Raw genomic sequence first — 8,458 nt, forward strand, 5'->3', positions numbered from 1 at the left:
CCCAAGCATGGTCCTTTGACCACTGGAGTTCAACGCCACAGCCCCAACAGGTTGGAGTCAGCAGTAGGACACCACAGATGGTCAGCTTCTGGGGAAAAAACCCATCCCATTGGTATTGTCAAATAGTATCAAAACTTTCCAGAGCGCTACCTTCCTCCGTTCTCTCTTAGGCTGCAGCAGCAGCAGAAGTGAAATCATATATTGCTGCTCACGGTGAGGTGTACAGATGCTACATCCAAGATGGCGGTGTCTCTGCTTCCTGTTTCCTTTCAGAAGGCTTTGCACCATACATAAGCAACTACAGTACTCATTAATTTACAAAATGATGAAAACAGCAGCACTCTGGTTATTTTGAAAAGTGATGATTTTATTTAAGTGCCAAAACCAATGTTTCAACTTCAGTTCAGCCCTTTATCAAGCCTACTAATACAAATACATTCCATTGTTAAATACCCACAGGAAGAGTGACCATCAGTGCTAACCTCCATTTAACCCATCATACTCTGTACATACATTGTGAGAAAAACATGAAATTATTCCAAAGTTTGGAATAGCAAGTATAGTAGGGAGAAATGGTGCCTATAGTAGCAGTGGGGGGATAATAGCCTCTGGGAAGGGACTGTGGCTGTGGGATAGCAGGTATAGTAGGGAGAGATGGTGCCTATAGTAGCAGTGGGGGGATAATAGCCTCTGGGAAGGGACTGGGGCTGTGGCATAGCAGGTATAGTAGGGAGAGATGGTGCCTATAGTAGCAGTGGGGGGATAATAGCCTCTGGGAAGGGACTGTGGCTGTGGCATAGCAGGTATAGTAGGGAGAGATGGTGCCTATAGTAGCAGTGGGATAATAGCCTCTGGGAAGGGACTGTGGCTGTGGCATAGCAGGTATAGTAGGGAGAGATGGTGCCTATAGTAGCAGTGGGATAATAGCCTCTGGGAAGGGACTGTGGCTGTGGGATAGCAGGTATAGTAGGGAGAGATGGTGCCTATAGTAGCAGTGGGGGGATAATAGCCTCTGGGAAGGGACTGGGGCTGTGGGATAGCAGGTATAGTAGGGAGAGATGGTGCCTATAGTAGCAGTGGGATAATAGCCTCTGGGAAGGGACTGGGGCTGTGGGATAGCAGGTATAGTAGGGAGAGATGGTGCCTATAGTAGCAGTGGAGGGATAATAGCCTCTGGGAAGGGACTGGGGCTGTGGGATATCAGGTATAGTAGAGAGAGATGGTGCCTATAGTAGCAGTGGGGGAATAATAGCCTCTGGGAAGGGACTGTGGCTTTGGGATAGCAGGTATAGTAGGGAGAGATGGTGCCTATAGTAGCAGTGGGATAATAGCCTCTGGGAAGGGACTGTGGCTGTGGGATAGCAGGTATAGTAGGGAGAGATGGTGCCTATAGTAGCAGTGGGGGGATAATAGCCTCTGGGAAGGGACTGTGGCTGTGGGATAGCAGGTATAGTAGGGAGAGATGGTGCCTATAGTAGCAGTGGGGGGATAATAGCCTCTGGGAAGGGTCTGTGGCTGTGGGATAGCAGGTATAGTAGGGAGAGATGGTGCCTATAATAGCAGTGGGGGAATAATAGCCTCTGGGAAAGGACTGGGGCTGGGGGATAGCAGGTATAGTAGGGAGAGATGGTGCCTATAGTAGCAGTGGGATAATAGCCTCTGGGAAGGGACTGTGGCTGTGGGATAGCAGGTATAGTAGGGAGAGATGGTGCCTATAATAGCAGTGGGGGAATAATAGCCTCTGGGAAGGGACTGGGGCTGTGGGATAGCAGGTATAGTAGGGAGAGATGGTGCCTATAGTAGCAGTGGGATAATAGCCTCTGGGAAGGGACTGTGGCTGTGGGATAGAAGGTATAGTAGGGAGAGATGGTGCCTATAGTAGCAGTGGGATAATAGCCTCTGGGAAGGGACTGTGGCTGTGGGATAGCAGGTATAGTAGGGAGAGATGGTGCCTATAGTAGCAGTGGGATAATAGCCTCTGGGAAGGGACTGGGGCTGTGGGATAGCAGGTATAGTAGGGAGAGATGGTGCCTATAGTAGCAGTGGGTGGATAATAGCCTCTGGGAAGGGACTGGGGCTGTGGGATAGCAGGTATAGTAGGGAGAGATGGTGCCTATAGTAGCAGTGGGTGGATAATAGCCTCTGGGAAGGGACTGGGGCTGTGGGATAGCAGGTATAGTAGAGAGAGATGGTGCCTATAGTAGCAGTGGGTGGATAATAGCCTCTGGGAAGGGACTGGGGCTGTGGGATAGCAGGTATAGTAGGGAGAGATGTTGCCTATAGTAGCAGTGGGATAATAGCCTCTGGGAAGGGACTGTGGCTGTGGGATAGCAGGTATAGTAGGGAGAGATGGTGCCTATAGTAGCAGTGGGGGGATAATAGCCTCTGGGAAGGGACTGGGGCTGTGGGATAGCAGGTATAGTAGGGAGAGATGGTGCCTATAGTAGCAGTGGGATAATAGCCTCTGGGAAGGGACTGGGGCTGTGGGATAGCAGGTATAGTAGGGAGAGATGGTGCCTATAGTAGCAGTGGAGGGATAATAGCCTCTGGGAAGGGACTGGGGCTGTGGGATATCAGGTATAGTAGAGAGAGATGGTGCCTATAGTAGCAGTGGGGGAATAATAGCCTCTGGGAAGGGACTGTGGCTTTGGGATAGCAGGTATAGTAGGGAGAGATGGTGCCTATAGTAGCAGTGGGATAATAGCCTCTGGGAAGGGACTGTGGCTGTGGGATAGCAGGTATAGTAGGGAGAGATGGTGCCTATAGTAGCAGTGGGGGGATAATAGCCTCTGGGAAGGGACTGTGGCTGTGGGATAGCAGGTATAGTAGGGAGAGATGGTGCCTATAGTAGCAGTGGGGGGATAATAGCCTCTGGGAAGGGTCTGTGGCTGTGGGATAGCAGGTATAGTAGGGAGAGATGGTGCCTATAATAGCAGTGGGGGAATAATAGCCTCTGGGAAAGGACTGGGGCTGGGGGATAGCAGGTATAGTAGGGAGAGATGGTGCCTATAGTAGCAGTGGGATAATAGCCTCTGGGAAGGGACTGTGGCTGTGGGATAGCAGGTATAGTAGGGAGAGATGGTGCCTATAATAGCAGTGGGGGAATAATAGCCTCTGGGAAGGGACTGGGGCTGTGGGATAGCAGGTATAGTAGGGAGAGATGGTGCCTATAGTAGCAGTGGGATAATAGCCTCTGGGAAGGGACTGTGGCTGTGGGATAGAAGGTATAGTAGGGAGAGATGGTGCCTATAGTAGCAGTGGGATAATAGCCTCTGGGAAGGGACTGTGGCTGTGGGATAGCAGGTATAGTAGGGAGAGATGGTGCCTATAGTAGCAGTGGGATAATAGCCTCTGGGAAGGGACTGGGGCTGTGGGATAGCAGGTATAGTAGGGAGAGATGGTGCCTATAGTAGCAGTGGGTGGATAATAGCCTCTGGGAAGGGACTGGGGCTGTGGGATAGCAGGTATAGTAGGGAGAGATGGTGCCTATAGTAGCAGTGGGTGGATAATAGCCTCTGGGAAGGGACTGGGGCTGTGGGATAGCAGGTATAGTAGAGAGAGATGGTGCCTATAGTAGCAGTGGGTGGATAATAGCCTCTGGGAAGGGACTGGGGCTGTGGGATAGCAGGTATAGTAGGGAGAGATGGTGCCTATAGTAGCAGTGGGATAATAGCCTCTGGGAAGGGACTGTGGCTGTGGGATAGCAGGTATAGTAGGGAGAGATGGTGCCTATAGTAGAAGTGGTTTGGATAGCAAGAAAGGCACACACTTAATCAAGGCACACCATCTAATGGAATAAAATAAACTATACTTTATTAATTTGCTTCTAAAAGATTGTTAAAACCACATACACAGGGAGAAACCCTTGATCCTTCACTAGCATATGTTGCTACTCTGCAAGTGACACAGTGTGATATATGTAACTGTCCCTTAGTAACAATTACAGTTACAGATTCCCAATTGCGACACTGTTACAATGTTGCAATATAGAAAGCGAAACAGTTCTAATTCCAACAAACATAGGAAATTCTTTCTTTTAACCTTCCCTACTCCCTGTGTATGTGGTTTTAACAATCTTTTAGAAGCAAATTAATAAAGTATAGTTTATTTTATTCCATTAGATGGTGTGCCTTGATTAAGTGTGTGCCTTTCTTGCTATCCAAACTAGTTAACTACTACATTCAAGTGCACCCTAGTAAGCTATAGTGCGAGGTCATTTCTACTGTAGGTATAGTAGAAGTGGGGATAATAGCCTCTGGGAAGGGACTGGGGCTGTGGGATAGCAGGTATAGTAGGGAGAGATGGTGCCTATAGTAGCAGTGGGGGGATAATAGCCTCTGGGAAGGGACTGGGGCTGTGGGATAGCAGGTATAGTAGGGAGAGATGGTACCTATAGTAGCAGTGGGATAATAGCCTCTGGGAAGGGACTGTGGCTGTGGGATAGCAGGTATAGTAGGGAGAGATGGTGCCTATAGTAGCAGTGGGGGGATAATAGCCTCTGGGAAGGGACTGTGGCTGAGGGATAGCAGGTATAGTAGGGAGAGATGGTGCCTATAGTAGCAGTGGGGGGATAATAGCCTCTGGGAAGGGACTGGGGCTGTGGGATAGCAGGTATAGTAGGGAGAGATGGTGCCTATAGTAGCAGTGGGGGGATAATAGCCTCTGGGAAGGGTCTGTGGCTGTGGGATAGCAGGTATAGTAGGGAGACATGGTGCCTATAATAGCAGTGGGGGAATAATAGCCTCTGGGAAGGGACTGTGGCTGTGGGATAGCAGGTATAGTAGGGAGAGATGGTGCCTATAGTAGCAGTGGGATAATAGCCTCTGGGAAGGGACTGTGGCTGTGGGATAGCAGGTATAGTAGGGAGAGATGGTGCCTATAGTAGTAGTGGGGGGGAATAATAGCCTCTGGGAAGGGACTGTGGCTGTGGGATAGCAGGTATAGTAGGGAGAGATGGTGCCTATAGTAGCAGTGGGGGGATAATAGCCTCTGGGAAGGGACTGGGGCTGTGGGATAGCAGGTATAGTAGGGAGAGATGGTGCCTATAGTAGCAGTGGGGGGATAATAGCCTCTGGGAAGGGACTGGGGCTGTGGGATAGCAGGTATAGTAGGGAGAGATGGTGCCTATAGTAGCAGTGGGGGGATAATAGCCTCTGGGAAGGGACTGGGGCTGTGGGATAGCAGGTATAGTAGAGAGAGATGGTGCCTATAGTAGCAGTGGGGGAATAATAGCCTCTGGGAAGGGACTGTGGCTGTGGGATAGCAGGTATAGTAGGGAGAGATGGTGCCTATAGTAGCAGTGGGATAATAGCCTCTGGGAAGGGACTGTGGCTGTGGGATAGCAGGTATAGTAGGGAGAGATGGTGCCTATAGTAGCAGTGGGGGGATAATAGCCTCTGGGAATGGACTGGGGCTGTGGGATAGCAGGTATAGTAGGGAGAGATGGTGCCTATAGTAGCAATGGGGGGATAATAGCCTCTGATAAGGGACGGTGGCTGTGGGATAGCAGGTATAGTAGGGAGAGATGGTGCCTATAGTAGCAGTGGGGGATAATAGCCTCTGGGAAGGGACTGTGGCTGTGGGATAGCAGGTATAGTAGGGAGAGATGGTGCTTATAGTAGCAGTGGGGGGATAATAGCCTCTGGGAAGGGACTGGGGCTGTGGCATAGCAGGTATAGTAGAGAGAGATGGTGCCTATAGTATCAGTGGGATAATAGCCTCTGGGAAGGGACTGGGGCTGTGGGATAGCAGGTATAGTAGGGAGAGATGGTGCCTATAGTATCAGTGGGATAATAGCCTCTGGGAAGGGACTGGGGCTGTGGGATAGCAGGTATAGTAGGGAGAGATGGTGCCTATAGTAGCAGTGGGGGGATAATAGCCTCTGGGAAGGGACTGGGGCTGTGGGATAGCAGGTATAGTAGGGAGAGATGGTGCCTATAGTAGCAGTGGGGGATAATAGCCTCTGGGAAGGGACTGGGGCTGTGGGATAGCAGGTATAGTAGGGAGAGATGGTGCCTATAGTAGCAGTGGGGGGATAATAGCCTCTGGGAAGGGACTGTGGCTGTGGGATAGCAGGTATAGTAGGGAGAGATGGTGCCTATAGTAGCAGTGGGGGGATAATAGCCTCTGGGAAGGGACTGTGGCTGTGGGATAGCAGGTATAGTAGGGAGAGATGGTGCCTATAGTAGCAGTGGGGGGATAATAGCCTCTGGGAAGGGACTGGGACTGTGGGATAGCAGGTATAGTAGGGAGAGATGGTGCCTATAGTAGCAGTGGGGGGATAATAGCCTCTGGGAAGGGACTGTGGCTGAGGGATAGCAGGTATAGTAGGGAGAGATGGTGCCTATAGTAGCAGTGGGGGGATAATAGCCTCTGGGAAGTGACTGTGGAGGTTGGTAGACAAGTGCATGGTGTCAATAGCCACCAAAAAACAAAGGGTAAATAGCAAAAGGGTCATGTGCTAGTTTGACCCAAACCTACTACCACAAATAAGCAGGATCTGTTCCTTCCTGGGTGAATGACATGTGGTGGGGATGTAACTGAAAGAATTAACCACAGAATTAAACATTGTTCTAGGAATATTCCCAGCTGGACATACATTGCATTGTTTTCAGATCCTCTGCTTGGAGCACAATGAAATTGCCCTGATGTCCCCAAGATCAATGTATGCCAGTGGCTATGATTACCAGGGGCAGTCTGTTCTACAATTAAATGTACTCACTGTGTAACATTATGAAATTATCAGACATCTTAGGCTAAAGGACACCAAAGCAGCTGACCTATTTAAAGGAGAAGGAAAGCCATTTTGGCATTTTACTGCCAATTGATATGCCACATTAGTGCCACCTAGAATGCTATATTTATTCGCCAGAAAGCTTTACCATACCTGAGTAAAGACCCCTAGACGCTTTCTCTGTTTGCTTAAGATTGCAGCTGCCATTTTAGCTTGGTCTTCATAGCATCCTCCTGTACCTCTTGCGCTTGTAGTGCAAGATCACACATTCCTAAGGGAGGGGGGAGGGAGTTTTATGAATTCTTATGGCAGGGGGGAGCAGGAGAGGGGAGAGAGGAGAGAAATGTGCAGACTCTGGCACCAGGAATGAAGGATTTTTTTGAGAGAGGAAGTCAGATACCCAAAGAGCATGTTTACAAAAAGGGAGACAAGAAATCCTGTGTTTCTTTTAATAGAGGTCTCAGTGCAGCTTTTCTGTGAGTGCTTATGACTGTATTTACATAGACCTTTCTGATAAAGCTTACTTAGTTTTTACCTTTCCTTCTCCTTTAATGGTTTCTAAGTCCTAGAAAAAAAGATAATTCCTACCCATGCATATGTTTGAGTGCTATAGGACAAACATGAATCGGTGACAGTTAGTGACAAGGATAGCTTTAGGTCTTGTGGGAAAAGCATTTGCCCTTAGAAAAGTTGAAAAAGTAGGGTCACCATAATATAAGGACCTTTTTGCTAATACAGAACAGATACGGTTATCATTTAAAACTATATTAAACTATAACTGTGCTTACTGTATTTGTATGAGTATTATGAACCACCTTGTGTGACTTAATTCATATCTAAAGGAATGGAAGAAAGCAAGAAATAAGAAATACTGATTGGTCAGGTGCTTCCTGGCCTATAAACACTAAAGCAACTGTTGTAAAGTAGAAATCAGGAAGACAAAAAAATGGGGAACTGATTGCATCACAGGCAAGGACTAATCTCAAAAAGTATATTAATAGTAAAAAGATGCAGGTTGAAAGTGTGACTTCATTAAAAAAATGGTAATATTATGATTACAAGGTACTCTGAACAGGCAAATGTGCTTACTCAGTGTATACAATAGACTACTCAGAGTAAAATTACCAACTCTCTAAAGGTGCTCATGGCTCAACTCAAGCAACTGTTAGTACCTGACGAAGGATATGGTACATGAATATGAACAAGGACCGTTTGTCTGATGGAATACACCCAAGGGTACGTAGTTTAACTTTAGTTAGACCCCTGTTTAATATTTTTCAGGAATGGTACCTATGGATTGAAGGAAAGCTGATGTAATTCCTATATTTAAAAACTGATTTGAAACTCAGCCTGACAATAACAGGCTTGTGAGTCTGACAACTGTTGTCAATAATATAGGTCAAGGTTTGTTAAGGGATTGCATTCAAGATTGTGTTCTGGAGATGGCATTATAAGTAATACTCAGCAGGGCTTTATAAAGGATAGATCATGTCCCACTAGGTTTATAACACAACCTTTGATTAGTTTACTGCAGGAAGATTAAGTAAAGCAAATCCCTGATTGGTTGCTACACTCTGGTGTAAATTTGCCCAGTGTAAGTAAATGTTCCAGACCTGTATTTCTCTTGCCTTGGTTTAAATACTCAGCGCTGCTTATCCTGGCAGCACTATGTACTGTAAATATTAATATATCAGGCATCCAGATATTATAGGTAATGGTTTAACA

The sequence above is a fragment of the Xenopus tropicalis genome, chromosome 3 (genome assembly GCF_000004195.4).
Source record: "Xenopus tropicalis strain Nigerian chromosome 3, UCB_Xtro_10.0, whole genome shotgun sequence".
In the NCBI taxonomy this organism is placed as follows: Eukaryota; Metazoa; Chordata; class Amphibia; order Anura; family Pipidae; genus Xenopus; species Xenopus tropicalis.